Below are 17,538 nucleotides of genomic sequence, written 5' to 3'. Positions count from 1 at the left end.
CAAATGAACATTTTGGCCAACTCAATATATATGCACCCAACATAGGAGCAAGTAAATTTATAAGGGCACATATTAACTGACATAGAAGGATAAACTGACAGTAACACAATAATAGTGGGGGATTTTAACATGCCACTTACACCAATGGACAGATCATCCAGACAGAACATCAGTAAGGAAACACTGGCCTTAAATGATACATTAGACCAAATGGACTTAACTGGTATATAGAGCATTCCATCTGAAACTGTAATACACATTCTTTTAAAGTGCACATTGAACGTTCTTCAGGATAGATCACTGAGGCCGCAAAACAAGCCTCAGTAAATTTAAGAAAAGTGAAATTTTATCAAGCATCTTTTCTGACCACAATGTTATGAGATTAGAAATCAACTACAAGAAAAAAATTGCAAAAAACAAAACAAAACCCACCACAAACACGTGGAGGCTAAACAGTATGCTACTAAACAACCAATGGAGCACTGACGAAATCTAAGAGGAAATTATTGATAAAATATACCTATAGACAGGGGCTTCCCTGGTGGCACAGTGGATAAGAATCCGCTTGCCAATGCAGGGGACACAGGTTTGATCCCTGGTCTGGGAAGATCTCACATGCTGCGGAGCAACTAAGCCCATGCACCACAACTACTGAGCCTGCGCTCTAGAGCCCACGAGCCACAACTACTGAAGCCCGTGTGCCTAGAGCCTGTGCTCTGCAACAAGAGAAGCCACTGCAATGAGAAGCCTGCGCACCACAATGAAGAGTAGACCCCGCTCGCTGCAACTAGAGAAAAGCCCGCGCGCAGCAACAAAGACACAACACAGCCAAAAAAAAAAAAAAAAAAAAAAATACCTATAGGCAAATGAATACAAAAACATAAAGATCCAAAACCTATGGGATGTAGCAAAAGCACTTCTAAGAGGGAAGTTAATAGTGATACAAGCTTACCTCAGGAAACAAGAAAAATTTCAAATAGACAATCTAACCACCTAAAGCACACCTAAAGCAACTAGAGAAAGAAGAACAAACCAAACCCAAAGTTAGTAGAAGGAAAGAATCATAAAGATCAGAGCAGAAATAAGTGAAAGAATAAAAAACAATAGAAAAGATCAATGAAAATAAAAGCTGGTTTTCTGAAAAAATAAAATTAATAAATCTTTAGCCAGACTTATCAAGAAGAAAAGGGAGAGGGCTCAACTCAATAAAATTAGAAATAATAAAGAACTTACAACTGACACCACAGAAATACAAAGGATCATAAGAGACTACTGTGAAAAACTATATGTCAATAAAATGAAAAACCTAGAAGAAATGGACAAATTCTTAGAAAGGTATGATCTCCCAAGACTGAACCAGAAAGAAATAGAAAATATGAACAGATCAATTACCAGTAATGATACTGAATCAGTATTTAAAAACTCCCAACAAACAAAAGTCCAGCGCCAGATGGATTCATAGGTGAATTCTACCAAACATTTAGAGAAGAGGTAACACCTATCCTTCTCAAATTGTTCCAAAAAATTGCAGAAGGAACACTTCTGAACTAATTCTATGAGATCAGCATCACCCTGATACCAAAACATGACAAAGATATCACACACACAAAAATTACAGGCCAGTATCACTGATGAACATACCTGCAAATATCCTCAACAAAATACTAGCAAACTGAACCCAACAATACATTAAAAGGATCATACCCCATGATCAAGTGGGATCTATCCCAGGGATGCAAGGATTTTTCAATACCCATAAATCAATCAATGTGATATATCACATTAACAAACTGAAGAATAAAAACCATATGATCATATCAACAGATGCAGAAAAAGCTTCTGATAAAATTTAACACACACTTAGGATAAAACTTTCCAGGAAGTGGGCCTGGAGGGAACACACCTCAACATAATAAAGGCCATATGTCACAAACACACAGCTAATATCATACTCAACAGTTAAAAGCTGAAAGCATTTCCTCTAAGATCAGGAACAAGAGAAGGATGCCCACTCTTGCCACTTTTATTCAACATATTTTAGGAAGTCCTAGCCACACCAATCAGAGAAAAAAAAAAAGAAATAACAGGAATCCAAATTGGAAAGGAAAAAGTAAAACTGTCACTGTTTGTGGATCATATGATACTATACATAGAAAATGCTAAAGATGCTACCAGAAAACTACTGGAGCTCATCAACGAATTCAGTAAAGTTGCAGGATAAAACATGAATATAAAGAAATCTGTTGAATTTCTATACACTAACAATGAACTAGGAGAAAGGGAAATTGAAGAAACAATCCCATTTACCAAGAAACAATCCCATTTACCATTGCAGGAAAAAGAATAAAATACCTAGGAATAAAACTACCTACGGAAAAAACTAATAAAAGACCTGTCCTCAGAAAACTATGACACTGATGAAAAAATTGAAGACAACACAAACAGATGGAAAGAAATAGCATGTTCCTGGACTGGAATAATCAACACTGTTAAAATTAATATACTAACCAAGGCAATCTAGATTCAGTGCAATCCCTATCAAAATACCAATGACATTTTTCACAGAACTGGAACAAATAACTTTAAAATTTGTGTGGAAATATGAAAGACACTGAATAACCAAATTAATCTTGAGAAAGAAGAACAGAGTTGGAGGAACCACACACTCTGACTTCAGACTGTATTACAAAGTCAGTAGTCAAAATAGTATGGTACTGGGGCTTCCCTGGTGGCACAGTGGTTGAGAGTCCGCCTGCCAAAGCAGGGGACGCAGGTTCATGCCCCGGTCCAGGAAGATCCCACGTGCCATGGAGCGGCTGGGCCTGTGAACCATGGCCGCTGAGCCTGCACGTCCAGAGCCTGTGCTCCGCAACGGGAGAGGCCACAACAGTGAGAGGCCCGCATACCACACACACACACACAAAAATAGTATGGTACTGGCACAAAAACGGACACATAGATTAATGAAACAGAATAGAGAGTCCAGAAATAAACTCACAAACTTATGGTCAGTTAATCTATGACAAAGGAGGCAAGAATATACAGTGGAGAAAAGACCGTCTCCTCAATAAGTGGTGCTGGGAAAACTGGAGAGCTACATGTAAAAGACTGAAACTAGAACACTCCCTAACACCATACACAAATTAAACTCAAAATGGATTAAAGACCTAAATGTAAGACCGGATACTATAAAACTCTAAGAGGAAAACATAGGCAGAATACTCTTTGACATAAGTTGTAGCAATATCCACCTCCCAGGTTAATGAAAATAAAAATAATAAAAAATGGGATCTAATTAAACTTAAAAGCTTTTGCACAGCAAAGGGAACCATAAATAAAACAAAAGGACAATCCACAGAATGGGAGAAAATGTTTGCAAATGAAGTGACCAACAAGGGATTAATCTCCAAAATATACAAACAGCTCCTGCAGCTCAATATCAAAAAAACAAACAAACCAATCAAAAAATGGGCATTTCTCCAAAGAAGCCATACAGAGGGCCAAAAAGCCCATAAAAGATGCTCAACATCACTAATTATTAGAGAAATGCAAATCAAAACTACAATGAGGTATCACCTCACACCGGTCAGAATGGCCATAATTAAAAAGTCTACAGACAATAAATGCTGGAGAGGGTGTGGAGAAAAGGGAGTCTTCCTACACTGTTGGTGGGAATGTAACTTGTTACCGCCACTATGGAGAACAGTATGGAGGTTCCTTGAAAAACTACAAATAGAACTACCATATGATCCAGCAATCCCACTCCTGGGCATATATCTAGAGAAAACCATAATTCAAAAAGATAACATGCACCTCAATGTTCACTGCAGCACTATTTACAATAGCCAAGACATGGAAACAACATAAATGTTCATCAACAGAGGAAGAGATAAAGAAAATGTGGTACATATATACAAGGGAATATTACTCAGCCATAAAAAAATGAAATAATGCCATTTGTAGCAACATGAATGGATCTAGAGATTATCATAGTAAGTGAAGTAAGTCAGAGAAACACAAATATCATATGATATCACTTATACATGGAATCTAAAAAAATGATACAAATGAACTTATTTATAAAAAAGAAACAGACATACAGACTTCGAAAACAAACTTATAGTTACCAAAGGGGAAAGGTGGGGGAGTGATAAATTGGAGTTTGGAACATATACACACTACTATATATTACATAGATAATCAACAAGGACATACTCAATAGCACAGGGAACTCTATTCAATATTCTGTAATAATCTACATGGGAAAAGAATCTGAAAAAGAATGGATATATGTACATATATAACTGAATTGCTTCGCTGTACACCTGAAACTAACACAATATTATAAATCAACTATACTCTAACATAAAATAAAAATTAAAGTAAAAAAAAAAAAGAGAACACTCATACAATGTTGGTGGGAATGTAAATCTGTGCAGCCACTGTGAAAAACAGTATGGAGGTTTCTCAAAAAACTAAAAATAGAACTAGCATACGACCCAGCAATTTCACTACTTGGTATGTATCCAAAAAAACAAAAATACTAATTTGAAAAGATACATGCACCCTAATGTTCATGTTAACATGTACAGCAGTATTTACAATTGCCGAGACATGGAGACAACCTGTATCCATCAACTAATGATGGATAAAGAAGATGTGGTGTATATATATATAATGGAATATTACTCAGCCATAAAAAAGAATAAAATTTTGCCATTTGCAGCAACATGGATATGTTAAATGAAATAAGTCAGACAGAGAAAGACAAATAGTGTATGATATCACTTATATGTGGAATCTAAAAAATACAACAACCGGGCTTCCCTGGTGGCACAGTGGTTGAGAGTCCGCCTGCCAATGCAGGGGACATGGGTTTGTGCCCCGGTCTGGGAAGATCCCACATGCTGTGGAGTGGCTAGGCCTGTGAGCCATGGCCGCTGGGCCTGAGCATCCAGAGCCTGTGCTCTGCAACAGGAGAGGCCACAACAGTGAAAGGCCCGCGTACCACACACACACACACAAATACAACAACGTAGTGAATATAACAAAAAAGAAACAGACTCACAGATATAGAGAACAAACTAGTGTTTACCCATGGGGATAGAGAAGGGGGGAAGGGCAATATAGGGAAAAAGGGTTATTATGGGATTATATGAAATCATGTGTGTGATACTTTTGAAAAACTGCTTTGAAAATTGTTTAAAAGCACTATAGAATTTAAAGAATCTTTCACTCAATAAAAAAAAACTAAACAAAAAAATTCTGCTAATGTCCTCATTAACCTCAGCATCATTTTTATGATAACTATTATAACAATTGTTAAATCTAGGTAGGAGGTATGTGGGTTATAATTACACATGATTTTTTAAACTTCCCTGCTTGTTTAAAATTATTCATAATATAGTTGGGAAATAAGTTATTAAGACACTCCTATTATAGTGACCAGCTGCACTATACACATGTGGAGAGGGAGAGATTTAATTTATGGTCATTTGTTTCCCTTCTACCAATGAAGAATTTTAGGCAAGTCAGGGGGGATGTTGTGATGCAAGTATTAATTTGGCAAAAGCAACTTGCTGTTGGCAAAGTTTCTTGAAGGGTTTTATTGCTAGGTCTCAACTAAAAAACATACACTTCAAGATCTGACTGAACACATCATTATTTGTAACAGGATGGATAGAAATAAGAAAAATAAAATTTAAAAGGGAGAGTGATGAAGATGGTAGAAGAGTAGAACATGGAGCACACCTCCTCCCACAAATACATCAAAAATATATCTACATTTGGAACGATTCTCACAGAACATCTACTGAATCCTGGCAGAAGACCTCAGACTACTGAAAGTGCAAGAAGATCTCCACATAATCAGGTAGGACAAAAGGAAAAAGAAAAAAAAAAAGAGAGCGAGAGAGAAAGGAATTGGGAGGGGACGTACACTCCTGGGAGGGAGCTGTGAAAGGAAAAATGTTCCCACACCTTTGGAAGTGCCCTCACTGACAGGGAGATCAGCCAGGATGGCGGGTTGGGATGGGAGTGCAGCAACTGGTTTGTGGAAGGCAAAACAGAAAGAGACCTGCACAGACAGTTGGCACAGGCACCCTGCACTCCCCAGCCTGAGATGTGCATCTGCTGGTATGGGCAGGGGCTGGGTGAGGAAGCTTGGGCTTCAGAGGTCAGACCCAGAGAGAGGACTGGGGTTGGCCATGTGGAGACAGCCTGAAGGGGCTGGAGTGTGGTGCAATTACAACTGAGGGTGTACGCAGAAGAAGCCTGGGCCTGCCAGAGAGGCAAGGCACCATTGTTGGTGGGCAAGCGAGGAGAGGGGTGGGACCTATAGGTGCCTCTTTCCCTGTGTGTGTGCTCTCAAGCAACAGGACACCACCTACATAAACTCCAGGGGCAGGTGTAAGCCGCCACTGTCATAGTGGGCTCTAGAGGCGGGTGCGGGCCACCACTGCTGCTGAGAGACCCATGAGCAGGTGCCAGCTGCTGCGCCCACAAGCATAGGCCCTGGGAGTGCACATGGGCCACCGCATCAGTACATGCCCTTCAAGGGGATAACAGCACATGCTAAAGAAAGATGTGGAAGGCATCCAAACTAAAACTCAGCCCTCCCACCAAAAATATTAAACCCACACAAGTTACACAGGGACGCTCCTGCATATAAATAGCCTTCCAAGACTACAGTAGATAATTGTTTCTCCTAAACTCACAGAGTAAGAGAAATATAAGTAAAATGAAGAATCAGAGGAACCAATCCCAGTTAAAAGATGAAGAGAATTCTACTGAAGGAACAATGAAACAGACTTCTTCAGTCTAATAGATAGAGTTCAAAAAGGAGATAATGAAAATACTGAAGAAATTAAGAAAGACTATTGACAGAAATGCAGATTACTGTAAAAAGGAATTAGAAACTATGAGGAGGAGCCAAAAAAAAATTAGGAAATTCGTTTGCCAAGATGAAAGCTGAGTTAAAGGCAATGAATAGCAGAATGAATAATGCAGAACGAATAAGTGAACTGGAAGACAAGAATAATGGAAATTACCCAATCAGAACAGCAGACAGAAAGCCAACTGAAAAAAAATGAAAGCAATATAAGAGACCTGTAGGATAATATAAAGCAGCCAATCTATGCCTAACAGGAATTCCAGAAGGAGAAGAAAGAGAAAAGGGGATTGAAAATGTATTTGAAGAAATTATGGCTGAAAACTTCCCAAACCTAAAGAAGGAAACAGATATCTAGATACAGGAAGCACAGAGGGTGCCAAGTAAGATGAACCCAAACAGACCTACACCAAGACATAATCAAAATGGCAAAAGTTAAAAATAAAGAGGATTCTAAAGGCAGCAAAAGAAAAACAAAGAGTTAATTACAAGGGAACCCCCATAAGGCTATCAGCTGATTTCTCTACAGAAACATTTCAGGCCAGAAGGGAGTGGCAAACTATATTCAAAGCCTTGAAAGGGAAACATCTGCAACCTAGAATACTGTACCCAGCAAGATTATCATTTAGAATAGAAGGAGAGAGAAAGAATTTCTCAGACAAGCAAAAACTAAAAGAATACTGCAATAGTAAACCTATCCTAAAAGAAATATTGAAAGGTCTCCTCTAAATAGAAACGAAGCAAAAAGATATAGGAAAGAGAATATCACAACTGGAAAGTAAATCACTTAAATAAGCAGATCAAAAGATCAAATACAGATCAAATACAAAACGAAAAAAATTATTTGTGAAAGCGACAATAAACACAAGGATAAACACAAGCAAAAGGATAAACATAAAAATGTAAAAGGACATCAAAATAATAAAATGTGGGGGAGGAGAGTAAGAAAATGTTGATTTTTTTTTTTTTTTTTTTTTTTTTTTTTTTTTTTTTTTTTTTTTTTTTGTGGTATGCGGGCCTCTCACTGTTGTGGCCTCTCCCGTTGCGGAGCACAGGCTCCGGATGCGCAGGCTCAGCAGCCATGGCTCACGGGCCCAGCCGCTCCGCGGCATATGGGATCCTCCCAGACCGGGGCACGAACCCGTATCCCCTGCATCGGCAGGCGGACTCTCAACCACTGCGCCACCAGGGAGGCCCGATTTTTTTTTTTTAAAGAATGTGTTTGAGCCTATATGACTATCAGTCTAAAGCAAGCAGACATAGGAAGGGGTTAACATACTTGAAAAACAGCATAACCACAAATCAAACACATACAATAGATTCACAAAAAACAAAAAGAAGAGAACACAAGCATAAAAGGCAATCATCAAACCACAAAAAGAAAAACAAAAGAAAAAGTAACAAAGATGAAACATAGAATCAACTGGAAAACAAGGTTCAAATGGAAATATATACATATTTATCAATAATTACCTTAAATGTCAACAGACTAAATGCTTCAATCAGAAGACATAGAGTGGCAGACTGGATAAAAAAACAAGAGCCTACAATATGCTGCCTATAAGAGACCCACTTTAGGGCAAAGGACACACAAAGATTGAAAGTGAGGGGATGGAAAACATATTTCATGTAAATGGAAATGACAAGAAAGTGGGGGTCACAATACTCGTATCAGACAAAATAGACTTTACAACAAAGGCCATAAAGAAAGATAAAGAAGGACACTATATAATGATAAAAGGATCAGTACAAGAAGAGGATTTTATGCTCATCAACATATATGCACCCAATATAGGAGTACCCAAATATATAAAACAAATACTAACAGACATAAAGGGAGAAACTGACAGGAATACAATCATAGTAGGAGATTTTACACCCCACTCACATCAGTGGACAGATCTTCTAGACAGAAAATCATTAAGGCAACAGAGATCCTAAACGATACAATAGAACAGTTAGACTTAATTGTTATTTTCAGGACATTACATTCAAAAAAACCAGAATACACATTCTTTTCACAGTGCACTTGGAACATTCTCCAAGACTGACCACATACTAGGGCGTAAAACAAACCTCAACAAATTCAAGAGTATAAAAATTATTTCAAGCATCTTCTCTTGACCACAACAGCATGAAACTAGAAATCAACCAAAGAAATAGAAATGAGAAAAAAAAATGATTACATGGAGATGAAAAAACATTCTACTAAAAAAACTAATGGGTCAACAAGGAAATCAAAAAGGAAATTAAAAAATATCTTGAGACAAATAAAAATGAAAACACAACCAAACAAAATCTATGGAATGCAGCAAAAATAGTTCTGAGAAGGAAGTTCATAGTGATACACGCCTTCCTCAAAAAACAAGAAAAATCTCAAATAAACAACCTAACCTACCACCTAAAAGAAATAGAAAAAGAGGACCAAACAAAACCTAAAATCAGCAGAAAGAAGGAAATAAAGATCAAAGTGGAAATAAACAAAATAGTAATTAAAAAATAGAAAAAAAATCAGTAAAAGAGCTGGTTCTTTGAAAGGGTAAACACAACTGACAAACCAAGTCACCAGACTCACCAAGAAGAAAAGAGAGAGAACCCAAATAAGCAAAATAAGAAATGAAAAAGGAGAAATATCAACCGATACCACAGAAATACAAAAAAACATAAAAGAATACTACGAACAATTGTATGCCAACAAATTTGACAACCTAGAAGAAATGGACAAATTTCTAGAAACATAAAGCCCACCAAAACTGAATCAAGAAGAAATAGATAATTTGAACAGACCTATCACCAGAAGTGAAGTAGAATCTGTAAAAAAAACCCCAAAAAACAAAAAAACCTCCCTACAAACAAAAGTCCAGGACCAGATGGCTTCACAGATGAATTCTACCAAACATACAAAGAAGAAATTTTACCAATGCTTTTCAAACTCCTCCGAAAGATTGAAGAGGAGGGAACACTCCTAAAGCCATTCCATAAAGCCACCATCACCCTGATACCAAAGCCAGACAAAGATACCACCAAAAAAAGAAAATTACAGGCCAATATCTCTGATGAATATAGATGTAAAAATTCTCAGCAAAATATTAGCAAGCCAAATCCAACAACACATAAAAACGATCATACACCATGACCAAGTGGGATTTACCCCAAGTTCACAAGGATGTTTCAACATACACAAAATCAATCAATGTGATACACCACATCAACAAAAGACAAAAACCACATGATTATCTCAACAGATGCAGAAAAAGCATTTGACAAAATTCAACATCCATTCATGATAAAAACTGTTACCAAAGCGGGTATAGAGGGAATATATTTCAATGTAATAAAAGCTATTTATGACAAACCCACAGACAATATAATACTCAAGTGAAAAGCTGAAAGCCTTCCCACTAAAATCTGGAACTAGACAAGGATTCCCACTCCCAATTCTTCTATTCAACTTAGTATTGGAAGTCTTAGCCACAGCAATCAGACAAGAAAAAGGAATAAAAGGTATCCAAATTGGAAGAGAAGTGGTAAAATTGTCATTATATGCAGATGACATAATACTATATATAGAAAACGCTAAAGACTCCACACAAAAATTACTAGAAGTGATAAATGAATTCAGCAAGGTAGCAGGATACAAGATTAACATATTAGAAATCAGTTGCATTTCTTTACACTAACAATGAAATAACAGAAAGGGAATGTAAAAAAAACTTTTTAAAATTACACCAAAAAAAAAAAAACCTTAGGAATAAACCTAACCAAGAAGATGAAAGACTTATGCTGAGAACTAGAAAACATTAATAAAGGAAATTAAAGATGATTCAAAGAAATGAAAACATATCCCATGCTCTTGGATTGGAAGAATATTGTTAAAATGGTGATAGTACCCAAAGCAGATTTAATGTGATCCCTATCAAATTACCCATGACATTTTTCACAGAACTAGAACAAATAATCCTAAAATTTATGTGGAACCATTAAAGACCCAGAATTGCCAAAGCAATCCTGAGGAGAAAGAACAAAGCAGGAGGCATAATCCTCCCAGACTTCAGACAATACTATAATGCTATAGTAATCAAAACAGTGTGATATTGGCACAAAAACAGACGTATGGATCAATTGAACAGAATAGAGAGGCCAGAAATAAACCTACACATCTATGGTCAATTAATCTTTGACAATGGAGGCAAGAATATAAAATGGGAAAAAGACTCTTCATCAAGTGGTGCTGAGAAAGTTGGACAGCTGCATGTAAAGCAATGAAGTTAGAACATACCTCACACCATGCACAAAATAAACTCAAGATGGCTTAAAGATTTAAACCTAAGACATGACACCATAAAACCCCTAGAAGAAATCATAGGCAAAACATTCTCTGACATAATTCGTACCAATGGTGTTTTAGGAGGAATGATGTTTACACCGAGAAGAGGAGCAAAGACTCTGAGGGTGGTGAGCTTATGGTGAGTTTTGTTAACAGAGTGTACATTATTCTAGAGTGACAAGTTTGTTCCTTTACTCAATGAGCATGTATTTGTTGATGATTTTCTTTCCACCAGGCACTGTACTGGGTGATAAGGAAACAAAGACAACTAAGACACAATTCTCATCCTCTAAGAATTATAAACTAATGAGAGTTCATGAAACATGGTCATAAAGAAAACTATACTAGAAAATTAAGTTGCCTGATTTTCTACCAGGTTATCTGTCATTTTCTTTTTGATTTTTGGGAGTTCTTTATATATTTTTGATACTAGCCCATTGTTGGTTACATACACTGAAAATCTCTTCATGTTTGTAGCTTGCTCTTTCCTATTCTTTGTGTTTTTAATGAAAAGTTCATGTTAAGTAATTGAGTATATCAATATTTGCTTTTATAAGTTAAGCTTTTTTGTATCATATTTAAGAAATCCTTCCCTCCCCTGAAGTCAGAATGGGGTATTCACTGATATTTTATTTTGAAAAATTTAAAGTTTTATTTCTTAAATTTAAGGTCTGAATGCATTTGAAGTTGATTTTTTCTTGTACAGTGTGAGATAGTAATCTATTTCTCCTTTTGCCCTCTATATGAAGAGTCAATTTTTTGCAACTCTATTTGCTAAATAACCATACTTTTCCCCCAATGACCTGATATACTATCTCCACCATTTCTGAAGTTTCTTAAATTAATAAGCCTATTTTGGATCTATTTTTTTCTGTTCCATTGGTCAAAATGTATATTCCTGCACCAAAAACACACTGTCTTCATTACACTTTATAATAAGCCTTTATATATTGAAAGGAAGTCACTACTTTTTCTTCTCCTTCAGAAATATCTTGGCTATTTTTGGCTCTTTGCTTTTCTATATAAATTTTAGAATAAACTTAAGTTCCGCAACACTTGAATGGGAATTTTACAGAAGAGTTAATGTTAATTAATTAGCCAGACGGCTAATAAGCATGAAGAATAGCTCAGCTTCATCAGCAATTGAAGGAATGCAAATCATGACCACAAGGAGATATCATTTGAACTTACTGACAAAAATTCAGAAGTTTAATAATACTAAAGAGAGAATATGGACCAACAGAATCTCTTGTATACTCTGGTGGGAGTAGAAATTGGTACAAACACTTTGGGGGAAAAAAAGGATGGAATTACATAATATTTAACATTTGCATGTATCTTTTTACCTCTCTAGATGCCGTCTCTAGCTTTCTCCACTTTGCTCTGTGTTTTTGGAAGCTGACCTTTAGAGACTTTAATCAGTGGGTTCCCTGGCATTCTCATTGGGTTGGGTTGAACTAATGAAAGACCCCGGCAAAACATGGAGAGAAGGGTTGAGTGTGAGGTCAGGGTTTTTAGTGAGATCAGCTCCCTCTCTGCCAGGCTGTTGATTGGCTGAGTTCTACTAAAAGCTAGAGCTCTGTTGGGTAATACTCTCCTACAGCTGTAGCTGCCCTCTTCAGGTTCCAGTAATTCCTCCCTCTCCCTGCCTCTTCAGAGATGGGGATGCTTATGGCTCCCTGCCCTTGCTAGTGCTAACATGCTTCATTAGCCCGTAATAGTTCCTTTATTTAACGTTCCTCAGTTATACAATTTGACCTTGTTCCTGCCAGGACCCTCACTGGTACGATCTAAAACGTAACAATTTCACTCTTAGGCACATACCCAAGAGAAACCAAAGCAGGAATGCTTTCCAGGAGACATGTTCAAGAATGTTCGCAACACACTTGGCACACTTTGGTAATAGCAAAAAACCAAAAACCAAGGGCGGGGGGGAAGGGCTCAAGGCCAATTGTGATATATTTGCAAGCTAATATCATACAAAAGTGACAATTAACCGTAACACATGCAGCAACACAGATGAGTCTCAGTAACCAAAAGTTGAGGAAAAATGTTTGAAGCAAGCCGTAGAAAGCATGATAACCTTTTTATAAAACTGTAGATTATTTATATGTGTTAAAACTTTTTAAAAGTGAGGCATGACAAAAACAAATTTAAGACTGTGGTTACCTCTAAGAGGGAGGAAAAGGGTAAGATTAGGGTAGGCAAGGAGGACATTGGTAGGTTATTGGTAATATTACCCTATGTTATGAATTAGATGGTGGATTCAGAGGTTAAAATTAATAAATTGGTTAAATAAAAACAAATGTATAATTGATTAATGTTAAAACATAAAAGCAGGTTTAGGAAGCCTGGAATTCCAGGATAAGAGTTTCATATTTATCCTCTAATCTTCTGAAGTTTTTGAGCAGAAAAGTGACATAACTATACATTTAAGTTAATTTGCCAGAAGTGGACAAAAGCAGAAATTCAGAAGGATCCTTTGTGAACTGATGGCATTCTGGTCCTGGAGTCATGGCAGTGGCATCAGAAGGAAGAGAAACAGGGCTAAGTATTGATAGTATTCTTTGTGGAAATACAGAAGGCCAAAACAAGAGAGGACTGAAGTAGGAGGCCAAGAGTTAATTTTCCAGGTTTTGAAGCCAGAATTTTAAATATAGTCTTTTAAGGAGATATGAAGAATTTTAAATTGTTTGATGCTGTCTCCACAGTGGCTAAACTTATGCTAAATAAACTGAATGCCTCCATTTCTTGGGCTTCTCCCAGTCCTATTTACTAGGAATTAAATTCAAGAGTAAAGCTGTGACACCGCAAAATCACCGCTGGGTTTTAGCTGCATCCGCTCAATCAGTTATGTCTATCTAGTTGATGCATATTATCCAAATTTGGGTGTATTTTTTGTATTTTTGTTTCTATATGGGAGGGGTACCATTAAAAGACATAAAGGGACTTCTCAGCTGAAAAACTGAAAGAAACCTTATTCCAAATGATAAGTTGTCACTGCTTGAATGTCAATCATTCTTAAATCCTGAACACACTTTCATAACCAACATTTCTCTTAAATATTTAAATGGTGTCCTATTTACTACATTCAATAAAAATAATAAATCTTATTAGCAAATTCAATCCTGTGGGTTGAGTTGTTAATCCCAGTACTCTATTTATACAATTATTTTCAAGTTTATTTCCTATTTTTATCTTGTCCTTCAACTGCAATATAGTTCAGGGTTGCCTATTTTTAGTGCACTCAAGTACCACAGGGCAGAAATGCTTTAACACTTCACTGTATAACCATGGCAGTTCTGGACTGCACCTTCCCTCCTAGCAGGCAGCCTGTGCTTATGTCATCTGTGTCTTCCAACTTAAAGGGTGAGTTTAAATTCTCCTATTTACCAGTCATAAAGAATACCCATTTTGTGGCAAGAAGAAAAAGAGCAATAAAATATTTTCATGACCCTGTATTTTAGAGGAGACTTCAAAAACCTTGTCTAAAAATAAGACATTTAATGCAAGTGCCAAAGATCAAGTAAATCATTTTTAGTAATCCTAGGACTTTTGACTGTGTCCAGGCTTGATTTGGGGAATCCTACTATGAGAATCGTTTTATTCTTTAAGAAAAAAATCTGAACAAAGGCCTGACTTCTTGCAGAATCTTTGACAACTTTTTCTTTTTTAAACCCTTATCTAGATGAGCTGTCTGTGAAGCAAGCTGACCTTCATTTAAAAATGAATTTAAAATCTGCCTCACATGTCTGAGTGGGGGCAAAATGCCAGGTGTATTTAGGGATATCTGGTTAATATTGTTGCAGATTATCCAAATCAGCTCACTCCTAGAAGGCTGAGAGTACAAGCAGAAAAAGAAGTGACTGTAACTAGGACATGGAGTTGTGGAGTGAGACCAAGATGGCTGGGTGAATGGGGTTGTGCGTTTCCTCTTTGGCACTCAGGCTGTCCATGCCATCTGCTGCGGAATGGGAGGAACAACTGGGCTTGTCCTCAACAAACACTGGCAGTTGGTCTTTTCATTTCCTCCCAGAAGAATTTGTCTTTACTAGGACAAAGGTCTCTGGAGCATCACAGAGATTTATGCCTTAAGAAATGCAGTGAACCATTTGGAAATCAAGATTGCTTTCTTGAAACTTTAAGTGGTCATAAAGAAATGAGAAGTGGAAAAATAAATTATTCCGAGGATGTCTGCCCAACACAATGGTCCTAATGTGAAATTCCATTTGCTACTCGCTTGAAAGGGTATGATTTACTATAAAAATATCAAAGATTTTGAGACTCAGTCACCAGGGAGTGTGTGGAATAGCAAAGTGAAGTGTGGTTTCTCTTGGTTGCAATAGAAGAAAGTGACACATGAACATTTAGAGAGATGTTATATCCATGTGATATTATTCACATTATACTTCCCTTAAAAGTTATTTATCCAATTATTTATTATTTTCCCATTACTAACTTTTGTTCTCCATGAGGGAAAAACCATACCTAGTTTATCCTCCATGCATAGTCCATAATACATAATAACAGCAGCAGTTAACATTTTGCCCTTACCATTCGCTCTTCTAAATGCTTTACTGATATTAATCATTTAATCTACAACAACAGGTATTATTATGTCAATTCTTACAAATGAAGAAATTGAGGAACAAATTACCCAAGATCACATCTAGTAAATAGAAAACCAGAACATAAACCCAGGTGCTCTGACACTGAGTCCTCATTCTTCTATACTACCTGTCACATTAAGCATGCGATGTAAGTATTTGTTGAAAGAATGAATGACCAACTCATTAAATTGCTTTTTAAAATCTTGACTAGGTGAGAAAGAGGTCATTTAAATTTTTCTTCTCTCTCATTAGAACTATTGATCTACCTCCCTACAAACGTAAGAAAATAGTTATAGCCAACTGTATTGATAGCATGATAAAGACAATAACTAAACTTCAATCTTGATACTATTGTAGAATTCCCTCCAATTCTAAAGAGACATCAAGAAAATTTGGATCATTTAGGTTAAATTTGCTCAAACCTGTCTTGATTTCCATTTAAACATATTCTGCCAGAAATACACACAAATATATTAGGAGGCACAGAAATCTTTCATAGTATTTGTAAAGTGGCTTACAGACTTAGACATTTCTATAAATGAGTTAATTGATTTTTAAAACCCTCATTAAGTGCCCACTCTCTAAAGTACTATGGCTCTAATCAAGTCACCACCTCTTCCAAGGCCTTTAATTATTCCTTCTATAGAGAAGGACTTCGAACAGACACTTTCTCCAAATTCGAATTCATTGTAATGATTATTACTTGTCTCCATTTTAATAGATTTTTCCAAGGGAATAGGTGAATTTCATTGTTTCATAAATAAAATTCTTTAAGAATCCTAAGAAATAACATATGTGTACTAGTAAATACATTTGCTTGTTTCAAACCTCTACTTCATGATAAAAGTACAGTAACATTTAGCTAAGGAGAGATTTTATTGGTTTTGTTAAAATCAGTTTCATTCAGGAGTGTTGAGGAAAGCAGTGAGGGTTGCATTCTGGACCAGGACACCAGAGAGCTGGGTTCTAGTCCTGGTAATGCTCCCAACTTACCGGGAGATCTTATCCAAGTCATTTAACTTCTCAGAGCCTCAATTCCTTCATTAGTAACACTAAGGTTCTATGACATGACCCTTGCCTCTTCCAGAGAACATATATTTTAATAAATTACAGAAGTACTATGAATTTAACATTTTAAAGTAGTCATTTTTAAGGGGGAAAAAACCCATCCTTTCTTGAAATCTAGATTCCACCTAAGTGATACTGTTTCTCTATGAAGAGATAGAATGAGCTATGGTGAGGTGACTTGTGTAAATGATCTCATTTGGGAGGTACCGAGGGGACAGAGACTTGTCATTGCCAAGTAAGTCACATTTAAATTCCCTCAAGCCTTGAGAAATAATGTGAGGGAAAGTGCAAAAATAGCACAGTCATTCCTTTGGACCAAGTTGACTCCTAGGCCTCCTGAGAGCACCGCAGCTGTGTATTCATCTATATGCGAAGAGAAATAAGAATCTTCTATATTTGGCACATGGTGCTCTTCTATATACCAATGTGCTCATCTATCAATATATTTTATGCTGAGCCTTTCGGTAAGGAAAGTTCCACCACGCACACTGCTTCATGCACAGCTACACATGTTGAAGATGCTTTTTTTTTTCCCTGCCATATGGAAAACTGCAAGAGCACAGAGCCACACTGAACCAACCAGAATGAAGCTAGAGGCAGCTGTATCTGATTGAAACCGTGGAGAGAATCGAGACTGACAGAGT

This window comes from Hyperoodon ampullatus, assembly GCF_949752795.1.
Source record: "Hyperoodon ampullatus genome assembly, chromosome: 8".
NCBI lineage: Eukaryota > Metazoa > Chordata > Mammalia > Artiodactyla > Ziphiidae > Hyperoodon > Hyperoodon ampullatus.
This window is presented reverse-complemented; position numbering follows the sequence as displayed.